We start from the raw sequence: 12,189 nt of genomic DNA, 5'->3' as shown, positions 1-12,189 counted from the left end.
CCGGGTCTCTGTGAGTTTAAGATCAGTGTGGGGGCGGGAATCGAGTCTCTGTGAGTTTAAGATCAGTGTGGGATCTGGGTTTCCGTGAGTCTAAGATCAATATGGGAACCGGGTCTCTGTGAATTTAAGATGGTTGTGGGAACTGGGTCTCTGTGAGTTTAAGATCAGTGTGGGAAACGGGTTTCTGCGAGTTTAAGATGGGTGTGGGAACCGGGTCTCTGCAAGTTTAAGATCAGTGTGGGAACCGGGTCTCTGTGAGTTTAAGATGAGTGTGGGAACCGGGTCTCTGTGAGTTTAAGATGAGTGTGGGTTCCGGGTCACTGTGAGTTTAAGATCAGTGTGGCAACCGGGTCTCTGTGAGTTTAAGATCAGTGTGGGGGCGGGAATCGAGTCTCTGTGAGTTTAAGATCAGTGTGGGATCTGGGTTTCCGTGAGTCTAAGATCAATATGGGAACCGGGTCTCTGTGAATTTAAGATGGTTGTGGGAACTGGGTCTCTGTGAGTTTAAGATCAGTGTGGGAACCGGGTCTCTGTGAGTTTAAGATTGGTGTGGGAACCGGGTCTCTGTGAATTTAAGATCAGGGTGGGAACCAGGTTTCTGTGAGTTTAAGATCATGGTGGGAACCGGGTCTCTGTGAGTTTAAGATCAGTGTGGGAACCAGGTCTCTGTGAGTTTAAGATGAGTGTGGGAACTGGGTCTCTGTTTTTTTAAGATCAGTGTGGGAACCTGGTTTCTGTGAGTTTAAGATCAGTGTGGGAACCTGCTCTCTATGAGTTTAAGATCAGTGTGGGAACAGGGTTTCTGTGAGTTTAAGATCAGTGTGGGAACCTGCTCTCTATGAGTTTAAGATCAGTGTGGGAACCGGGTCTCTGCAAGTTTAAGATCAGTGTGGGAACCGGGTCTCTGTGAGTTTAAGATCAGTGTGGGAACTGGGTCTCTGTGAGTTTAAGATCAGTGTGGGAACCGGGTCTCTGTGTGTTTAAGATCAGTGTGGGAACTGGGTCTCTGTGATTTTAAGATCAGTGTGGGAACCGGGATCTGTGAGTTTAAGATCAATATGGGAACCGGGTCTCTGTGAATTTAAGATGGTTGTGGGAACTGGGTCTCTGTGAGTTTAAGATCAGTGTGGGAACCGGGTCTCTGTGAGTTTAAGATCAGTGTGGGAACTGGGTCTCTGTGAGTTTAAGATCAGTGTGGGTACCGGGTCTCAGTGAGTTTAAGATCAGTGTGGGTACCGGGTCTCTGTGAGTTTAAGATCAGTGTGGGAACTGGGTCTCTGTGATTTTAAGATCAGTGTGGGAACTGGGTCTCTGTGATTTTAAGATCAGTGTGGGAACCGGGATCTGTGAGTTTAAGATCAATATGGGAACCAGTTCTCTGTGAATTTAAGATGAGTGTGGGAACCGGGTCTCTGTGAGTTTAAGATGAGTGTGGGATCCGGGTCTCTGTGAGTTTAAGATCAGTGTGGGGGCGGGAACCGGGTCTCTGTGAGTTTAAGATGAGTGTGGGAACCGGGTCTCTGTGAGTTTAAGATGAGTGTGGGTTCCGGGTCACTGTGAGTTTAAGATCAGTGTGGCAACCGGGTCTCTGTGAGTTTAAGATCCGTGTGGGGGCGGGAATCGAGTCTCTGTGAGTTTAAGATCAGTGTGGGAACCGGGTCTCTGCAAGTTTAAGATCAGTGTGGGAACCGGGTCTCTGTGAGTTTAAGATGAGTGTGGGAACCGGGTCTCTGTGAGTTTAAGATGAGTGTGGGTTCCGGGTCACTGTGAGTTTAAGATCAGTGTGGCAACCGGGTCTCTGTGAGGTTAAGATCAGTGTGGGGGCGGGAATCGAGTCTCTGTGAGTTTAAGATCAGTGTGGGAACCGGGTCTCTGCAAGTTTAAGATTGGTGTGGGAACCGGGTCTCTGCAAGTTTCAGATTGGTGATGGAACCGGGTCTCTGTGAGTTTAAGTTCAGTGTGGGAACCGGGTCTCTGTGAGTTTAAGATCAGTGTGGGATCTGGGTTTCTGTGAGTCTAAGATCAATATGTGAACCGGGTCTCTGTGAGTTTAAGATGGTTGTGGGAACTGGGTCTCTGCGAGTTTAAGATCAGTGTGGGAACTGGGTCTCTGCGAGTTTAAGATCAGCGTGGTAACTGGGTCTCTGTGAGTTTAAGATTGGTGTGGGAACCATGTCTCTGCGAGTTTAAGATCAGTGTGGGAACCGGGTCTCTATATGTTTAAGATCAGTGTTGGAACCGGGTTTCTGTAAGTTTAAGATCAGTGTGGGAAACACGTTTCTGTGAGTTTAAGATCAGTGTGGGATCCAAGTCTCTGTGAGTTTCAGATGGGTGTGGGAACCGGGACTCTGTAAGTTTAAGATCAGTGTGGGAACCGCGTCTCTGTGAGTTTAAGATCAGTGTGGGAACTGGGTCTCTGTGAGTTTAAGATGGGTGTGGGAACTGGGTCTCTGTGAGTTTAAGATCAGTGTGGGATCTTGGTCTCTGTGAGTTTAAGATCAGTGTGGGACCTGGGTTTCTGCGAGTTTAAGATGGGTGTGGGAACCGGGTCTCTGCACGTTTAAGATTGGTGTGGGAACCGGGTCTCTGAAAGTTTAAGATCAGTGTGGGAACCGGGTCTCTGTGAGTTTAAGATCAGCGTGGGAACTGGGTCTCTGTGATTTTAAGATCAGTGTGGGAACTGGGTCTCTGTGATTTTAAGATCAGTGTGGGAACCGTGATCTGTGAGTTTAAGATCAGTGTGGGAACTGGGTCTCTGTGAGTTTAAGATCAGTGTGGGAACCGGGTCTCTGTGTGTTTAAGATCAGTGTGGGAACTGGGTCTCTGTGATTTTAAGATCAGTGTGGGAACCGGGATCTGTGAGTTTAAGATCAATATGGGAACCGGGTCTCTGTGAATTTAAGATGGTTGTGGGAACTGGGTCTCTGTGAGTTTAAGATCAGTGTGGGAACCGGGTCTCTGTGAGTTTAAGATCAGTGTGGGAACTGGGTCTCTGTGAGTTTAAGATCAGTGTGGGAACCGGGTCTCTGTGAGTTTAAGATCAGTGTGGGTACCGGGTCTCTGTGAGTTTAAGATCAGTGTGGGAACTGGGTCTCTGTGATTTTAAGATCAGTGTGGGAACTGGGTCTCTGTGATTTTAAGATCAGTGTGGGAACCGGGATCTGTGAGTTTAAGATCAATATGGGAACCAGTTCTCTGTGAATTTAAGATGAGTGTGGGAACCGGGTCTCTGTGAGTTTAAGATGAGTGTGGGATCCGGGTCTCTGTGAGTTTAAGATCAGTGTGGGGGCGGGAATCGAGTCTCTGTGAGTTTAAGATCAGTGTGGCATCTGGGTTTCCGTGAGTCTAAGATCAATATGGGAACCGGGTCTCTGTGAATTTAAGATGGTTGTGGGAAATGGGTCTCTGTGAGTTTAAGATCAGTGTGGGAACCGGGTTTCTGCGAGTTTAAGATGGGTGTGGGAACCGGGTCTCTGCAAGTTTAAGATCAGTGTGGGAACCGGGTCTCTGTGAGTTTAAGATGAGTGTGGGAACCGGGTCTCTGTGAGTTTAAGATGCGTGTGGGTTCCGGGTCACTGTGAGTTTAAGATCAGTGTGGCAACCGGGTCTCTGTGAGTTTAAGATCAGTGTGGGGGCGGGAATCGAGTCTCTGGGAGTTTAAGATCAGTGTGGGATCTGGGTTTCTGTGAGTCTAAGATCAATATGGGAACCGGGTCTCTGTGAATTTAAGATGGTTGTGGGAACTGGGTCTCTGTGAGTTTAAGATCAGTGTGGGAACCGGGTCTCTGTGAGTTTAAGATTGGTGTGGGAACCGGGTCTCTGTGAATTTAAGATCAGGGTGGGAACCAGGTTTCTGTGAGTTTAAGATCATGGTGGGAACCGGGTCTCTGTGAGTTTAAGATCAGTGTGGGAACCAGGTCTCTGTGAGTTTAAGATGAGTGTGGGAACTGGGTCTCTGTTTTTTTAAGATCAGTGTGGGAACCTGGTTTCTGTGAGTTTAAGATCAGTGTGGGAACCTGCTCTCTTTGAGTTTAAGATCAGTGTGGGAACAGGGTTTCTGTGAGTTTAAGATCAGTGTGGGAACCTGCTCTCTATGAGTTTAAGATCAGTGTGGGAACCGGGTCTCTGCAAGTTTAAGATCAGTGTGGGAACCGGGTCTCTGTGAGTTTAAGATCAGTGTGGGAACTGGGTCTCTGTGAGTTTAAGATCAGTGTGGGAACCGGGTCTCTGTGTGTTTAAGATCAGTGTGGGAACTGGGTCTCTGTGATTTTAAGATCAGTGTGGGAACCGGGATCTGTGAGTTTAAGATCAATATGGGAACCGGGTCTCTGTGAATTTAAGATTGGTGTGGGAACCGGGTCTCTGTGAATTTAAGATCAGGGTGGGAACCAGGTTTCTGTGAGTTTAAGATCAATATGGGAACCGGGTCTCTGTGAATTTAAGATGGTTGTGGGAACTGGGTCTCTGTGAGTTTAAGATCAGTGTGGGAACCGGGTCTCTGTGAGTTTAAGATCAGTGTGGGAACTGGGTCTCTGTGAGTTTAAGATCAGTGTGGGAACCGGGTCTCTGTGAGTTTAAGATCAGTGTGGGTACCGGGTCTCTGTGAGTTTAAGATCAGTGTGGGAACTGGGTCTCTGTGATTTTAAGATCAGTGTGGTAATCACGTTTCTGTGAGTTTAAGATCAGTGTGGGATCCAAGTCTCTGTGAGTTTCAGATGGGTGTGGGAACCGGGTCTCTGTGAGTTTAAGATTGGTGTGGGAACCGGGTCTCTGTGAATTTAAGATCAGTGTTGGAACCGGGTTTCTGTAAGTTTAAGATCAGTGTGGGAACCGCGTCTCTGTGAGTTTAAGATCAGTGTGGGAACTGGGTCTCTGTGAGTTTAAGATGGGTGTGGGAATTGGGTCTCTGTGAGTTTAAGATCAGTGTGGGATCTTGGTCTCTGTGAGTTTAAGATCAGTGTTGGAACCGGGTTTCTGTAAGTTTAAGATCAGTGTGGGATCCGCGTCTCTGTGAGTTTAAGATCAGTGTGGGACCTGGGTTTCTGCGAGTTTAAGGTGGGTGTGGGAACCGGGTCTCTGCACGTTTAAGATTGGTGTGGGAACCGGGTCTCTGAAAGTTTAAGATCAGTGTGGGAACCGGGTCTCTGTGAGTTTAAGATCAGTGTGGGAACTGGGTCTCTGTGATTTTAAGATCAGTGTGGGAACCGGGTCTCTGTGTGTTTAAGATCAGTGTGGGAACTGGGTCTCTGTGATTTTAAGATCAGTGTGGGAACTGGGTCTCTGTGATTTTAAGATCAGTGTGGGAACCGGGTCTCTGTGTGTTTAAGATCAGTGTGGGAACCGGGATCTGTGAGTTTAAGATCAATATGGGAACCAGGTCTCTGTGAATTTAAGATGAGTGTGGGAACCGGGTCTCTGTGAGTTTAAGATGAGTGTGGGATCCGGGTCTCTGTGAGTTTAAGATCAGTGTGGGGGCGGGAATCGAGTCTCTGTGAGTTTAAGATCAGTGGGGATCTGGGTTTCCGTGAGTCTAAGATCAATATGGGAACCGGGTCTCTGTGAATTTAAGATGGTTGTGGGAACTGGGTCTCTGTGAGTTTAAGATCAGTGTGGGAACCGGGTCTCTGTGAGTTTAAGATTGGTGTGGGAACCGGGTCTCTGTGAATTTAAGATCAGGGTGGGAACCAGGTTTCTGTGAGTTTAAGATCATGGTGGGAACCGGGTCTCTGTGAGTTTAAGATGAGTGTGGGAACTGGGTCTCTGTTTTTTTAAGATCAGTGTGGGAACCTGGTTTCTGTGAGTTTAAGATCAGTGTGGGAACCTGCTCTCTATGAGTTTAAGATCAGTGTGGGAACAGGGTTTCTGTGAGTTTAAGATCAGTGTGGGAACCTGCTCTCTATGAGTTTAAGATCAGTGTGGGAACCGGGTCTCTGCAAGTTTAAGATCAGTGTGGGAACCGGGTCTCTGTGAGTTTAAGATTAGTGTGGGAACTGGGTCTCTGTGAGTTTAAGATCAGTGTGGGAACCGGGTCTCTGTGTGTTTAAGATCAGTGTGGGAACTGGGTCTCTGTGATTTTAAGATCAGTGTGGGAACCGGGATCTGTGAGTTTAAGATCAATATGGGAACCGGGTCTCTGTGAATTTAAGATTGGTGTGGGAACCGGGTCTCTGTGAATTTAAGATCAGGGTGGGAACCAGGTTTCTGTGAGTTTAAGATCATGGTGGGAACCGGGTCTCTGTGAGTTTAAGATCAGTGTGGGAACCAGGTCTCTGTGAGTTTAAGATGAGTGTGGGAACTGGGTCTCTGTTTTTTTAAGATCAGTGTGGGAACCTGGTTTCTGTGAGTTTAAGATCAGTGTGGGAACCTGCTCTCTATGAGTTTAAGATCAGTGTGGGAACAGGGTTTCTGTGAGTTTAAGATCAGTGTGGGAACCTGCTCTCTATGAGTTTAAGATCAGTGTGGGAACCGGGTCTCTGCAAGTTTAAGATCAGTGTGGGAACCGGGTCTCTGTGAGTTTAAGATCAGTGTGGGAACTGGGTCTCTGTAATTTTAAGATCAGTGTGGGAACCGGGATCTGTGAGTTTAAGATCAATATGGGAACCGGGTCTCTGCGAATTTAAGATGGTTGTGGGAACTGGGTCTCTGTGAGTTTAAGATCAGTGTGGGAACCGGGTCTCTGTGAGTTTAAGATCAGTGTGGGAACTGGGTCTCTGTGAGTTTAAGATCAGTGTGGGAACCGGGTCTCTGTGAGTTTCAGATCAGTGTGGGTACCGGGTCTCTGTGAGTTTAAGATCAGTGTGGGAACTGGGTCTCTGTGATTTTAAGATCAGTGTGGGAACCGGGATCTGTGAGTTTAAGATCAATATGGGAACCAGGTCTCTGTGAATTTCAGATGAGTGTGGGAACCGGGTCTCTGTGAGTTTAAGATCAGTGTGGGAACCGGGTCTCTGTGAGTTTCAGATCAGTGTGGGTACCGGGTCTCTGTGAGTTTAAGATCAGTGTGGGAACTGGGTCTCTGTGATTTTAAGATCAGTGTGGGAACTGGGTCTCTGTGATTTTAAGATCAGTGTGGGAACCGGGATCTGTGAGTTTAAGATCAATATGGGAACCAGGTCTCTGTGAATTTAAGATGAGTGTGGGTACCGGGTCTCTGTGAGTTTAAGATCAGTGTGGGAACTGGGTCTCTGTGATTTTAAGATCAGTGTGGGAACTGGGTCTCTGTGATTTTAAGATCAGTGTGGGAACCGGGATCTGTGAGTTTAAGATCAATATGGGAACCAGGTCTCTGTGAATTTAAGATGAGTGTGGGAACCGGGTCTCTGTGAGTTTAAGATGAGTGTGGGATCCGGGTCTCTGTGAGTTTAAGATCAGTGTGGGGGCGGGAATCGAGTCTCTGTGAGTTTAAGATCAGTGTGGGATCTGGGTTTCCGTGAGTCTAAGATCAATATGGGAACCGGGTCTCTGTGAATTTAAGATGGTTGTGGGAACTGGGTCTCTGTGAGTTTAAGATGAGTGTGGGAACCGGGTCTCTGTGAGTTTAAGATGAGTGTGGGTTCCGGGACACTGTGAGTTTAAGATCAGTGTGGCAACCGGGTCTCTGTGAGTTTAAGATCAGTGTGGGGGCGGGAATCGAGTCTCTGTGAGTTTAAGATCAGTGTGGGAACCGGGTCTCTGCAAGTTTAAGATCAGTGTGGGAACCGGGTCTCTGTGAGTTTAAGATGAGTGTGGGAACCGGGTCTCTGTGAGTTTAAGATGAGTGTGGGTTCCGGGTCACTGTGAGTTTAAGATCAGTGTGGCAACCGGGTCTCTGTGAGTTTAAGATCAGTGTGGGGGCGGGAATCGAGTCTCTGTGAGTTTAAGATCAGTGTGGGAACCGGGTCTCTGTGAGTTTAAGTTCAGTGTGGGAACCGGGTCTCTGTGAGTTTAAGATCAGTGTGGGATCTGGGTTTCTGTGAGTCTAAGATCAATATGTGAACCAGGTCTCTGTGAGTTTAAGATGGTTGTGGGAACTGGGTCTCTGCGAGTTTAAGATCAGTGTGGGAACCGGGTCTCTGCGAGTTTAAGATCAGCGTGGTAACTGGGTCTCTGTGAGTTTAAGATTGGTATGGGAACCATGTCTCTGCGAGTTTAAGATCAGTGTGGGAACCGGGTCTCTATATGTTTAAGATCAGTGTTGGAACCGGGTTTCTGTAAGTTTAAGATCAGTGTGGGAACCACGTTTCTGTGAGTTTAAGATCAGTGTGGGATCCAAGTCTCTGTGAGTTTAAGATCAGTGTGGGAACTGGGTCTCTGTGAGTTTAAGATCAGTGTGGGAACCGGGTCTCTGTGAATTTAAGATCAGTGTTGGAACCGGGTTTCTGTAAGTTTAAGATCAGTGTGGGAGCCGCGTCTCTGTGAGTTTAAGATCAGTGTGGGAACTGGGTCTCTGTGAGTTTAAGATGGGTGTGGGAACTGGGTCTCTGTGAGTTTATGATCAGTGTGGGATGTTGGTCTCTGTGAGTTTAAGATCAGTGTGGGACCTGGGTTTCTGCGAGTTTAAGATGGGTGTGGGAACCGGGTCTCTGCACGTTTAAGATTGGTGTGGGAACCGGGTCTCTGTGAGTTTATGATCAGCGTGGGAACTGGGTCTCTGTGATTTTAAGATCAGTGTGGGAACCGGGTTCTGTGAGTTTAAGATCAATATGGGAACCAGGTCTCTGTGAATTTAAGATGAGTGTGGGAACCGGGTCTCTGTGAGTTTAAGATGAGTGTGGGATCCGGGTCTCTGTGAGTTTAAGATCAGTGTGGGGGCGGGAATCGAGTCTCTGTGAGTTTAAGATCAGTGTGGCATCTGGGTTTCCGTGAGTCTAAGATCAATATGGGAACCGGGTCTCTGTGAATTTAAGATGGTTGTGGGAACTGGGTCTCTGTGAGTTTAAGATCAGTGTGGGAACCGGGTTTCTGCGAATTTAAGATGGGTGTGGGAACCGGGTCTCTGCAAGTTTAAGATCAGTGTGGGAACCGGGTCTCTGTGAGTTTAAGATGAGTGTGGGAACCGGGTCTCTGTGAGTTTAAGATGAGTGTGGGTTCCGGGTCACTGTGAGTTTAAGATCAGTGTGGCAACCGGGTCTCTGTGAGTTTAAGATCAGTGTGGGAACAGGGTCTCTGCGAGTTTAAGATCAGCGTGGTAACTGGGTCTCTGTGAGTTTAAGTTTGGTGTGGGAACCATGTCTCTGCGAGTTTAAGATCAGTGTGGGAACCGGGTCTCTATACGTTTAAGATCAGTGTTGGAACCGGGTTTCTGTAAGTTTAAGATCAGTGTGGGAACCACGTTTCTGTGAGTTTAAGATCAGTGTGGGATCCAAGTCTCTGTGAGTTTAAGATCAGTGTGGGAACTGGGTCTCTGTGAGTTTAAGATGGGTGTGGGAAATGGGTCTCTGTGAGTTTAAATTCAGTGTGGGATCTTGGACTCTGTGAGTTTAAGATCAGTGTGGGATCTGGGTTTCTGCGAGTTTAAGATGGGTGTGGGAACCGGGTCTCTGCACGTTTAAGATTGGTGTGGGAACCGGGTCTCTGAAAGTTTAAGATCAGTGTAGGAACCGGGTCTCTGTGAGTTTAAGATCAGTGTGGGAACTGGGTCTCTGTGATTTTAATATCAGTGTGGGAACCGGGTCTCTGTGTGTTTAAGATCAGTGTGGGAACTGGGTCTCTGTGATTTTAAGATCAGTGTGGGAAGTGGGTCTCTGTGATTTTAAGATCAGTGTGGGAACCGGGTCTCTGTGTGTTTAAGATCAGTGTGGGAACCGGGATCTGTGAGTTTAAGATCAATATGGGAACCAGGACTCTGTGAATTTAAGATGAGTGTGGGAACTGGGTCTCTGTGAGTTTAAGATGAGTGTGGGATCCGGGTCTCTGTGAGTTTAAGATCAGTGTGGGGGCAGGAATCGAGTCTCTGTGAGTTTAAGATCAGTGTGGGATCTGGGTTTCCGTGAGTCTAAGATCAATATGGGAACCGGGTCTCTGTGAATTTAAGATGGTTGTGGGAACTGGGTCTCTGTGAGTTTAAGATCAGTGTGGGAACCGGGTCTCTGTGAGTTTAAGATTGGTGTGGGAACCGGGTCTCTGTGAATTTAAGATCAGGGTGGGAACCAGGTTTCTGTGAGTTTAAGATCATGGTGGGAACCGGGTCTCTGTGAGTTTAAGATCAGTGTGGGAACCAGGTCTCTGTGAGTTTAAGATGAGTGTGGGATCCGGGTCTCTGTGAGTTTAAGATCAGTGTGGGGGCGGGAATCGAGTCTCTGTGAGTTTAAGATCAGTGTGGGATCTGGGTTTCCGTGAGTCTAAGATCAATATGGGAACCGGGTCTCTGTGAATTTAAGATGGTTGTGGGAACTGGGTCTCTGTGAGTTTAAGATCAGTGTGGGAACCGGGTTTCTGCGAATTTAAGATGGGTGTGGGAACCGGGTCTCTGCAAGTTTAAGATCAGTGTGGGAACCGGGTCTCTGTGAGTTTAAGATGAGTGTGGGAACCGGGTCTCTGTGAGTTTAAGATGAGTGTGGGTTCCGGTTCACTGTGAGTTTAAGATCAGTGTGGCAACCGGGTCTCTGTGAGTTTAAGATCAGTGTGGGAACAGGGTCTCTGCGAGTTTAAGATCAGTGTGGGAACCGGGTCTCTGCGAGTTTAAGATCAGCGTGGTAACTGGGTCTCTGTGAGTTTAAGTTTGGTGTGGGAACCATGTCTCTGCGAGTTTAAGATCAGTGTGGGAACCGGGTCTCTATACGTTTAAGATCAGTGTTGGAACCGGGTTTCTGTAAGTTTAAGATCAGTGTGGGAACCACGGTTCTGTGAGTTTAAGATCAGTGTGGGATCCAAGTCTCTGTGAGTTTCAGATGGGTGTGGGAACCGGGTCTCTGTGAGTTTAAGATTGGTGTGGGAACCGGGTCTCTGTGAATTTAAGATCAGTGTTGGAACCGGGTTTCTGTAAGTTTAAGATCAGTGTGGGAACCGCGTCTCTGTGAGTTTAAGATCAGTGTGGGAACTGGGTCTCTGTGAGTTTAAGATGGGTGTGGGAAATGGGTCTCTGTGAGTTTAAATTCAGTGTGGGATCTTGGTCTCTGTGAGTTTAAGATCAGTGTGGGATCTGGGTTTCTGCGAGTTTAAGATGGGTGTGGGAACCGGGTCTCTGCACGTTTAAGATTGGTGTGGGAACCGGGTCTCTGAAAGTTTAAGATCAGTGTAGGAACCGGGTCTCTGTGAGTTTAAGATCAGTGTGGGAACTGGGTCTCTGTGATTTTAAGATCAGTGTGGGAACTGGGTCTCTGTGATTTTAAGATCAGTGTGGGAACCGGGTCTCTGTGTGTTTAAGATCAGTGTGGGAACCGGGATCTGTGAGTTTAAGATCAATATGGGAACCAGGTCTCTGTGAATTTAAGATGAGTGTGGGAACTGGGTCTCTGTGAGTTTAAGATGAGTGTGGGATCCGGGTCTCTGTGAGTTTAAGATCAGTGTGGGGGCGGGAATCGAGTCTCTGTGAGTTTAAGATCAGTGTGGGATCTGGGTTTCCGTGAGTCTAAGATCAATATGGGAACCGGGTCTCTGTGAATTTAAGATGGTTGTGGGAACTGGGTCTCTGTGAGTTTAAGATCAGTGTGGGAACCGGGTCTCTGTGAGTTTAAGATTGGTGTGGGAACCGGGTCTCTGTGAATTTAAGATCAGGGTGGGAACCAGGTTTCTGTGAGTTTAAGATCATGGTGGGAACCGGGTCTCTGTGAGTTTAAGATCAGTGTGGGAACCAGGTCTCTGTGAGTTTAAGATGAGTGTGGGAACTGGGTCTCTGTTTTTTTAAGATCAGTGTGGGAACCTGGTTTCTGTGAGTTTAAGATCAGTGTGGGAACCTGCTCTCTATGAGTTTAAGATCAGTGTGGGAACAGGGTTTCTGTGAGTTTAAGATCAGTGTGGGAACCTGCTCTCTATGAGTTTAAGATCAGTGTGGGAACCGGGTCTCTGCAAGTTTAAGATCAGTGTGGGAACCGGGTCTCTGTGAGTTTAAGATCAGTGTGGGAACTGGGTCTCTGTGAGTTTAAGATCAGTGTGGGAACCGGGTCTCTGTGTGTTTAAGATCAGTGTGGGAACTGGGTCTCTGTGATTTTAAGATCAGTGTGGGAACCGGGATCTGTGAGTTTAAGATCAATATGGGAACCGGGTCTCTGT

Source organism: Hypanus sabinus, chromosome 6 (assembly GCF_030144855.1).
Source record: "Hypanus sabinus isolate sHypSab1 chromosome 6, sHypSab1.hap1, whole genome shotgun sequence".
Taxonomy (NCBI): Eukaryota; Metazoa; Chordata; class Chondrichthyes; order Myliobatiformes; family Dasyatidae; genus Hypanus; species Hypanus sabinus.
This window is presented reverse-complemented; position numbering follows the sequence as displayed.